Source organism: Pyxicephalus adspersus, chromosome 4 (genome assembly GCF_032062135.1).
Source record: "Pyxicephalus adspersus chromosome 4, UCB_Pads_2.0, whole genome shotgun sequence".
NCBI classification, from domain to species: domain Eukaryota; kingdom Metazoa; phylum Chordata; class Amphibia; order Anura; family Pyxicephalidae; genus Pyxicephalus; species Pyxicephalus adspersus.
Window position 1 is genome coordinate 127,927,730 of NC_092861.1, and position 10,684 is coordinate 127,938,413.

Below are 10,684 nucleotides of genomic sequence, written 5' to 3' on the forward strand. Positions count from 1 at the left end.
CTCCTGGGCTACATCCACCTTTGCTGGCTGATTAAAGGCAGCACTAGATCGTTAGAAGTGATCTGTTTCTACAGCGCTACATGCAATTGGCTGAATCAGTTCTCCCCTGTGCCCCCCATAAAGAATAATATGTAAAAGATCAATAATGTTTAGAATAATAGCAGTGTGTTTAAAAAAAAAAGGTGAACATAACTCAAAACCTTTTTAATAGCTTTTATTTTACTTGTACTCCCAAAGACATTGAAAGCATTGTTCACCCAGCACATCATGTGCGTCCTTCCATCTGCCCTGCCTCCAGCTTTTGGTCCCAGTACAACGTACGTTAATTTCTCATTTCCCTGTAAATCTACATCTATTCAAAAAATCATTTCTTAAGTCCATGTACTCAGGATTCAGCCATTGAGGGCTAGGATTTGTCCACACACATTTTTAGTATTTCTCTAACAGAAGAAAAAAATAGGTAAGGATTGGTTTACAGGACTGGAGGCTGAAGTCTCCTAAGGTGACTGGCACCTCAATAAAGGAGCACGCATGGCACACCAACACCACTGCTGCTAAATGTCATCCCACAATGCTGCTACATGCATTATCTCTAGGTAAGAAGAGTTTAAAAAATGATATTTGCTTAAGAAAACTGTATACAGTGAGACATAGACATAAGTGGGTTTACATTGCATTGCAATACTAACACCTCTTATATCTGGATTATAGCATAATACCCAGCTGTACTGCTCAGTTGGCCATGGGGCCAGAAATGATTTCCTTGGAAAACTGAATACAGGGAGACATAATCTCAAACATACTAAGAAAAATATGATGGGTTTACATGCAATGTCTGTAGACATGTGTGCACTTTAAAGACATCACCCAAAAAACAGTTAGGAATATGTATAACCTTGATGCCTTCTCTGATCACAATGGATTTAGAGGGCATACTCTCCTCCTGTATCACTGTCTGTATTAGTCTGTCATTTGCAATCCCTATTTAATGTACAGCGCTGCGTAATATGTTGGCGCTATATAAATCCTGTTTAATAATAATAATAATAATAATAATACTGTATATACTCAAGATACTCAATAATAAACCAAGCTTTTTTTTACCCTTAAAATGACATTATGAATCTTGGGTTATACTTGGCTCAAACCACTAGATGGTGCTCATAAAAACAGTGTAACACACTATCTGAGACATTATTAAAGAAAAGAGCGTCATCTACTGTTTGGCCAAGGTCACTGCAGACAAGAATATTTATAGTAATAGTATTAGCCCAATAACCAATTTAAAAGTACAAATAACTGTAAAGAGAGAAAAGGATATATAGACTATAGAGCCCATGTGATTTTCAGTTTTTTCCTTATAAATAAATAAATTAAAAAAGTTTAAAAAATCCACTAATTAATTTCAACCATCACCTTAATGGTTTTGGCATTCCTGTTGATTGCTGCTTTTAATGTTAGCAGTGACAATTGCATTTTGCACCCTTGGTTTATACTCAAGCCAAAGAAATGACCTGTGCCTTATGTAAAAATAAGTACCTTGGTTTGTACCTGGATTAGTTTATATTTGAAAATATGCAGTATGTTTATCGGCCTATTTATTTATAAATACTAATGATAAACCTAAAGGATAAGTCTAAATATTCCCTGAGCTATCATTAGCACTTGGTGAATACACAGACTAAAAGCAACAGCAAACAAAAGTCTGCTTCTGTTAGCAAAGGTCACACTTATCACATATCTAATGAGTGTTTATATATCTAATAAAGTTCATTAAACATTCTGGATTCTGCGATTTTTCACCTCTTGCTAGTTAGTTCTTTTACATGAAAAATTGCTGTGGCTCAGTTAGATACAGATCAGATATGAAGATTTTTATCTAGCATATAAATAAATGAAAGACAAGTCGACATTGATTGTCTATTGTTTTCTATTGTAATAAAATCCAGAGGGTCAGATTTAAATATACAATATCTTCCTGTTTGGTAGCTTCTGGTTTAATTCGTATTTGTAGAAAAACAAAAGCTTTTGTGTTTTATTTTTACCAAGCAGCAATCAGAATTGTTTTGTTTCCAATTAAAGGTCTATTGCACACAGCAGAAAAAGAGACTGGGGCTGGTTATAGTCGTATATCTCTATCTGAGTTCTGAATGTCTTAATGTTTGTACAATAACTACATCTTGTACAAATAGCGATGGGCTGATTTACTAAAATTTAAGCTGTTCAATTAGTAAAGTGAATGATCATGCTGCAAATGATTTATTTTATCCCTTTACTTTGAAATGCAGCTCTGCTAACTCAAAGTAAAACTTACAAAATTTTGGGATCAGGCAGGGCTTATTTTATCAAGAGTAAGCTAACCTGTCTGATCGTTACCTTCTACGGCACATCCTTGCTTCCCCTGCAGCTGTCGGGACTGAATGTCATCCTGGTCCAGCCAATCAAGAAGATCGGAAATAGGAAGAAAAGGATGGCATCCATAATGGACTTTAACAGGGTTTAGTTTTGCTTTAAGCCATCCAATCATGTGAAAGCTAATATCAAGTTCTTTTTGCACATTTATTTTTTGCAAGAAAAATTTTACCTTATTCATTAAGCTGTGTGAATTATTCCTTGAAGAGTGATAATTCACTTTTCTAAGTAAATATTCTGTAATCCTTTAGCAAACCAACCCCAATGTTTCTGGTTACTGCTGCACCACAGACCTTTGGGTAGGGACTTCGGCACATATGATGACCTTAAGATCTACCTATAACTAAAATCTCTCTTTTAAACATCTTACAAAGTATCCTTTATATATGGGAATGTAGAACTGCTATTACAAAACCCTTCTTGTACCAGAATGTCACTGACCTCAAATTCAGATTTTAGTCCTTGGGGATGCAAATGAACAATAAACTTACACATGTTACAATTTTAATACTTAAACTCTTCACAGACAGACTTAATTCAGTTTCTATTATCTATTAAATGATGGGAAATGTCTTTTATCTTTTCTCAAAGAGAAAGATAATGGATTATACAGCTAGATTAAAAATAGACTTGATGCATATGAGGAGTCCTTTGAAAGAATTAATCAGAGGGCCAGCGTATTTAAATCAGATTTACCAGTGATTTACACATGGGACATGGGGAATATTTGGTTCTTTGAAAGATGATAAGGTTACTTATCAAAGATCCCTGTGTGTAGAATTGCAATTTAATTTTACATTTAAAGTAGAATTCAAAAGTCATTAAACCTTTTTGGATTTTTATAGTTTATTCTTTGGTAGGATGTGATTAAAAGATCACTTTGAGGCAACAAGAGAAAGCAATCAGGCAGCTACTAAAGCAATCCAGCTAATATCAGAAAGTCCAAAAAGTTATCATCAGCAATGTTCTCTGTAATGTGCTCACGCTGATCTCTCCTACTCTCAGCACATGTACAGTATGGCAAAGTCTGACTTTGCTGCAGTTGTAATGCTGATTGTGTGCAGGGTAAGCACCTTCCGTACAGAAAATGAGCCTGCACAACTGTTAAAAACTGAAGGTTGTACTTCACCTGTAATTATTTGTAACTAAATGCATGACTACATTATTGGTGTTTTTATATCAGCCTATTATTCAGCTTCATTATTCATTCTGAAGAATAATCACGTTACAAGAATTGTATGATCACTCATTAAAGCTCAGTTCCTATTGATGTAGGCTCACCCCCAGAGCTACATCTTTCAAGAGTCATTTACCTGTACACAGGCCCTGATTTATTAAAGATCCCTAAGGCTGAAGAAGACATTCTATCATGGGAGATCCTGGGTGAGATAACAAACCTGGAATGGAATAATTTATTTTAGGTGTCAATTTTTGAATCCTGGATTAGATCCATTCCAGGTTTGGGGGATCATCAAGGTCCTATTATGATAGTCTATCTTCTCCAGTCTTGGAGAGGTTTAATAAATCAAGCCTACAGTGTGTGAGCATGTTCTTGTGATTCTTGCTTAAAAAGACATCCATGTATGCATGTGGAGTAGTACAAATAGGGGCAGGGGTTAGGCGGTATTCTATGTCCAAATCTATATATACATGCTAGATGATTATCACTCGAGACAAATGGTTGTGATTGTCTTGGACACAAATCTAGGATGTGTACAGCATTTCCCCTGTCGTCCTTCATTAATCCACCCAGGTGGATAGATGAACAACCTCGCAGGATGACCGCTGTACATTCCTGTGTAGTAGAGAAGGGAGACGCTCGTCCTCTCCACTCCGCTCTTCATAAAACAGAACAGCGATGGGCGTACAGTGCTTTTTCATTCTGTCCATGAAAACAGTCACCAAAGATCATTTCCAGTGACAGATTTTTGAATGGGGCTTAACAGGGTGTTGGTTGGGATTTTAATGCACCAAATGCACTGCATTGTCAGCCAACATTAATATAGAAGCACACTAGTTTAGTGGATGGTAAAGGAGCATTTTTCTCTGTAGGCTTTTTAAAGAATAAAACATCTGGAAACATAAACGTATTCCGTAGGTGTACTGAATATTTTTTATTTCCCCGACAAACACATTAAATATCTGTAAATGTACAGAGACAGAGAGTTCACATTGCAACACCAAAGTAAAAAGAACGTTGAGCATGAATATAATGAATAAGAGATGATGACTGCACAGTTACAGGGATGCCTATGGCACATGGGAATATAGGTCACAATTAACATTAGATTAATGGCTATAGTACATTGGTCAAATTGATTTTTTTCATGCCTTTTGTTTCCATTTGTCTGCATTAAATGATGATTTGGATTGTGACCTTTGGTGCCCATTGACCTGATGTTGATGTATTGACCAATATGCACACATTACAGGAAAAAACACCCACAGATAAAGTCATTACTACCAAGAAGACAGAGATGTTATGTGCATTTGTCCAGATAAAAACCATAAATCACAGAATGAAAATCCAATGCTTTCTCAAGTGGATCCTTTGCCATCATATAAGATAAATTAGATTACAGTAATGACAAAAATACATTTTATAAGCCATAGTTTAAGAGCATCTTATATATTCAATACTCATAAACTGTTCACCATGCAGGTCCTTTTACTTACATGGTGCAATACTGGAGGAGTGTTTTAGAGAGCGAGTTTTTTCTTTGTTCATGAATTGCCATTGTTTGAAAACTTGGGTTGATGTGCCTGGTGTGTTGTGAGTAGTAACTGTCAGTGGCTTTATTTGAGAAGTTCCTGTGATCTATAATGTAGACAGTATACACAGATGCAGAACTGAGCACAAAGCCATTGGACACGTTGCCAAGTAGTTCTGTGTCTCTGTTCATTGTTTTTCTTTGTGTAACCCTCAAATTATGCAAAGTAAAGCTTTATAATATGCTTTATAATTCAACCAATGTATTATTAAGGGGATTTGGGTTCCCTACATATGCTAAGGACACTGCTGTCTTTTGTAAGCCCAACTTATACCAACCCAGGAGGTGCTTTAAACAAAAAGCCATTTATTGTTGTGTTAATCATTGCCTCCCTGGAGCTGTAACCTGTAGTTATTACTTTTTACCACTAGATAAATAATGCTCAGCAGAAGAAAATTGAGTGTAAGTCATTATGGACTCACCTCATGATGGGGCATCGTTGTGGCATCCTGAATTTAAAATGTCCTTCACCTGGTCAATAAACACCTTCCCTAAATTTTTAGAATCTCCTAGTAAACATTTATTTTTCTATAATTACCCTAATGTAGAAAGAAGTAACATAATTCCCATCCAGAACGCAAAATAGATGAAAGCTTGCCCTCTCTCCTCCTAATAACTATCTGCATACAAATATGGCTCTGTTTTGCTGCCATAGTCACATGAAACACTGGGTACATTTTGACATCGACGAGTAGGATGCCCTGGCCTCTAACAATGAAGATGGATAAATATGTGGGCAGTTTTCAGGTTTGAATGTCATAAAAACCATAAGAAATTTCTAAGCCGTGTGTAAGCTTTGACCTGATGCCCCAGAAATTTTCACCTGGCTTTTTCTAAGAATGTTGGAGGGTGTAGTGAGTGAATGGAGGGCGAGTGAAGGGATGATAACTATTAGATATTAAGTGGGAAAGTTATCAAACATACCTGTCCTACATAGCGTTTTTTCCAATATATTTACCTCCTATTGACTTCTCTGATGAAGTGGGTTGAATACCGTAAATCATGAAGTTGGTAGTTGGTCAATGGGGTGGTCACTGTATCATACTGATGTAACTATGCTGATGTAATATATGAAACAAAATCTGTTGTCAATGAAAGCTTTGAATATATTTCATTTTGTTGTTGTTTCTTTATACTGTATTTGTTGATGGCATACCTTTATTCAAAGGTAAAAGTCCCGCTTTTTATGCTTGTAATAAGCTTTGCTCTCCTGATAGACTTTTTCTTGACTTTGAATAGAAAAAGTGGACCAGGTTTGCTTTAAAGTATACATTAATGACCAATTCAAACCCCACTCAAAGCCCATCAATATACCAACTCTAGTAAGCCTTCTCCAGTGCCAATGGATTTTGTTTCGGCACTTAGAATATTAAAAGACATTTGTTGCCATCTATTCTGCCCTGCATTGTGTCTTCCTCACTCTTTATGCACCCACCATCACTTTCTTACAGAAATGTGTTAGGAGATTTGTTTATATTTAAAGCTCAGGGAGGAAGCATGGTCATACAAATGTCTGTATGAAGATTGTGATATTTGGGGGAAGTGAGATTAATGCACCACACAGGACACAGCCATGCAGTCCAAAAGCTTGTCTTTATTTAAACTCAAAATAGCTTCTAACAGCATTGCTTTTCTTCAGGAGTAAATGATAACATACCATCAAGAGCAAACCAAAGTCCATGATACATATTCCAAACTCAAAGCACTTGTAGCCTCCGCTACAAGGGTGCAGAGGTCTGTGCTGGCTGGTTCTTTTCCAAGTTACTCTCTCACCGGTCTGTCTCCCGGAGCCACATCTGGCCTCCATTCTCCTGACTCAGAAACACCTTTTGTTAGCCTAGCCAGGTGCTTTACTGCTATCTCCAAATCCTGGCACGGAAGGGGGATGGAGTGTCTGACCCACCGATTCCTTCCAAAACACTCCTGTCTTGGATACCATTAATGTACAGCACTGCATATTATGTTGGCACTATATAAATCTTGTTTATTAACCTCCCGACCGTTAAGCCCGACCTTGGTACGGGCTAAAAAAAAGTGCTATTTTGGTTAACCCCAAGATTTTCCCTACATTAAAATCCCCACTTACCTGGTCCCGCTGTGCTCATCCAGCGTCGTGTTCGTGTTCCAGCGTCGTCCTCTGTCGATCGTCGTCAGTCGATCTCCCTCTCCAGCGTAGGGTGCCTTCTCCTATACCAGCGGGACCGGTAAGATCTTACCTGGTCCCGCTGATCGTCCCGCGTCGTTCTCCGTCCAGCGCCGGGTGCCTTCTGAAACGAGAAGCCGTCTGGCGGAGAAAAAAAAAACGCTCGGCTTCTCCCTGCGTGCGCGATGACGTCGGCGCGTGTGCGGGAAATTCAAATTCAAACTCATTCATTCATTTTGTATTGGATTCAATACAAACTCGTGTATCCAATCCAATACAAAATAATTCAAAACAAACTCCAATAAATACACAATCAAAGTTTTAAAAATTGCCACACTAGGGAGGTGCTTTAGAATAATATAGTGCTTTAGCAGAGTTATTGCTTTTTCAGTATTTTCAGTATTTTTGATTTGTTTATGTAGTCATGTTTAAGCTGATTTTTGTGTTTTTCCTTTAATTTTATTAAAAGTAATTTTTTTTTTTTACATGATTGTGTGTTTCAAACATTTTTTATATTCATAATATCTACTAGACCCCTATTTGGACATATTTCTGTAAGTTACAGGTCTACAATTTAAAAAAAAAAAAATCATGAAAAACAGTGGAACACTTTTGGTACAGAAATCTAGACCTCAGTGTAACGCTCAGGTGGTTAATAATAATAATATTATTAATAATAATAATAATAACAATAAAATGGGAAATGCTATACACATTTTTAAACATATATCTTTCCGCAGGCTCGTATTCTGGGAATTGTTGTACCTAATGAAATCAAATCAGTAAACAAACTCCCAATAAAGGAATCCTAATAAATATATTTTAGAGAATCAATTTTAATGCAGAATGAATTGTAACAAGCTCTTTCCTTTCTAATGCCATATATTTTTTATATTTTATATGTAAGGAGCAAATGCTTATGCTAACTCATCGCCAGCATTATATTAGTTGGTATACTAGGCAGTTATGGTTTAAAAAGTAGGACCTGCTAGAAAAGGGCTTTATTCAAGAAATAACTTGACTTTTATATATTGAAAATATAGTTAAATGTATGCCATTGGAATCAGTGGTGTAGGGATGACCACAGCTGGCAGACTGAGATGAAAGCTGGGACTGTGAGTATGTTCCTTTTGTTTGTGGGGGGTGACCATGGGGGTGTGGGTGACTTTTAGCTATAACTTTGTTTAGTATTTTATACTATTGTGTAGTTAAAGTCTGCAAAACCACACGTTTAGCCCATCATAAAACAGAAGTACAGCTGCATTTGCTACTATCCTTTGTAAGAGAATACTAATAGTGTTACATCTAATACTATCTAAATCTAAAGGTAAATATGTTAAAAACATGCAATGTTTGGGTCCTTGATAACAGAAGTTACATAGTTAGCCTGGAAAAAACACCGCTTCATCATGTTAAAGCAACAGAAAACAAAGAAAACCTGCACAGAACACACGTTATCCAGAGGAAGGCAAAAAAACTATATGGAGCATAGTCAGATTAGTTCCAATAGGGGTAAAGTCCTTCCTAATCCCCTAAGGCAGTTGAATATTCCCTGGATCAACAACCTTATATTTATTAATATAAATTATTACTTATTAATGTTTATAGGCAGTTGTTTTCTGTGTATTTAAGAACTCTTCAGCTTGTTCAGCATTTTCTTAAATCAATCAACTGAGCTGTCTAAAACTACCTCTTAAGGGAAGCTTTTTAACTATTTCATTTTCTTTCTGTGAAGAAGAATTTCTGTTTGAGAAGGTTAAACCTTCTGTTTTCCTACAGATCCAGAATGTGCTCCATTTGTCAATGCAATACTCTAAAAGTACATACCTTTAAACCAAGTTAACTCTATGGACCATTCATATTTTTATACAGGCATATCATATCTCTGCTCCAAACTTTTCAGGGGAGAATTGATTGAGTTCAGTTCATTGTTCTTTATAGCTGAGTTCCCCCATGCCGATTAGTTTAGATGCCCTTCTCTGCACTTTCTTCCCTAAAATTATTGTTGCTGCTCAAAATTAAAAATGTATATTCTACACAAAGTCTGACTAATGATTGTACAAGGACAATATTGTCTTGAACTCTGAAATCTATAATTTTTTAATGCAAGAAAGCGCTATGCTTGCTTTGGAAACTGGAGCTGGTATTGCTATTATTAGATCCATATTCTACCAGGACACTGATAAGCTTCACTATCTTTCCTTAGAATATATGAAGCATGCATGTTTTCATCCCCTAAGTGCACAAGTTCCCATTTATCATCATTAAACATCATTTGCCACAAAGTTTCCCAGTCGATGTGGAGTTGATGTCCTTTCACTCCCTACCCCGTAGACCAAAGCCTAACCCAAACATTTTTGAATTTAGATATACTCTAAGCACTTCTTCTCCAGCTCATCTATATAAATTTTACCGAGAGTTCTTTTAACCCTTGTCTTCCTCTAGAGGGTAGCTGTATAACAAGCAGAGATAAGTGAGCAGTGAGCACACCGAGTGATATAAACATGACATGCCTTTTAGAAAAACTCACTGATTGAATTGAGAGTTATTTGTGCGCATTATCTCCATGCAATGTCAGTGTAATTGGTCTGCTTCCCAGAGTGTGTCCCCGAGCTATTTATTTCTTCATTTCCACATAAAACTATATAAAAAATTTCCATTCATTATACTCTAGAGCTTCTTCAAGGACATTTAATAAATACTTTCAAGACATTTTACATAACTATTTTTAAAGGAACAAACAAACCTTTAGATTTTTGGTTTCAAGGTCAGCAAACAGTTTGTAGAACCACAAATCCTGATGAATTGCTGGTTGTCTATTATTAAAAAAAAATAGGGACCCTACAGCTGATAAAATATGAGTCTTAGTTAGACACTTATAGATAAACTACTGTTCCACCTGCTAGCCATTATGTCAATACAAGACACAGTAATGGTCTAGGAAGGGAACCACATGGGGAACGCAATCATACCCAGAAGCAAAATACATATAGTCACCAAGTTAGGTTAAAAAAAAGATATCAAAGCCCATCAAGTTCAATGCTGAGAAACTAAACATCCCAGAAAAAACTCTTTAGACATCGTTGGTCCAGAGGAAGGCAAAAAAACTGTATAACGCCCAGTTCAATTTGCTCTAACAGGGGAAAAATATTCTTTTTTGATCCCATGAAGCAATCGGATGTTCCTTGGATGTTACTTTAAAACTTTAATGCCCAGTTAACAAGGATTCCATCAATGAGTGCTAGCTGGCAATTTAATTTAAAGTCTCCTTTACAGGGGCCTTTTGTTTTAATAGTTTTTGTTTTTATTTCAGTGCATTTAAACAAACCATGTGCTTTGTCCAATCAGGACAAAAGAA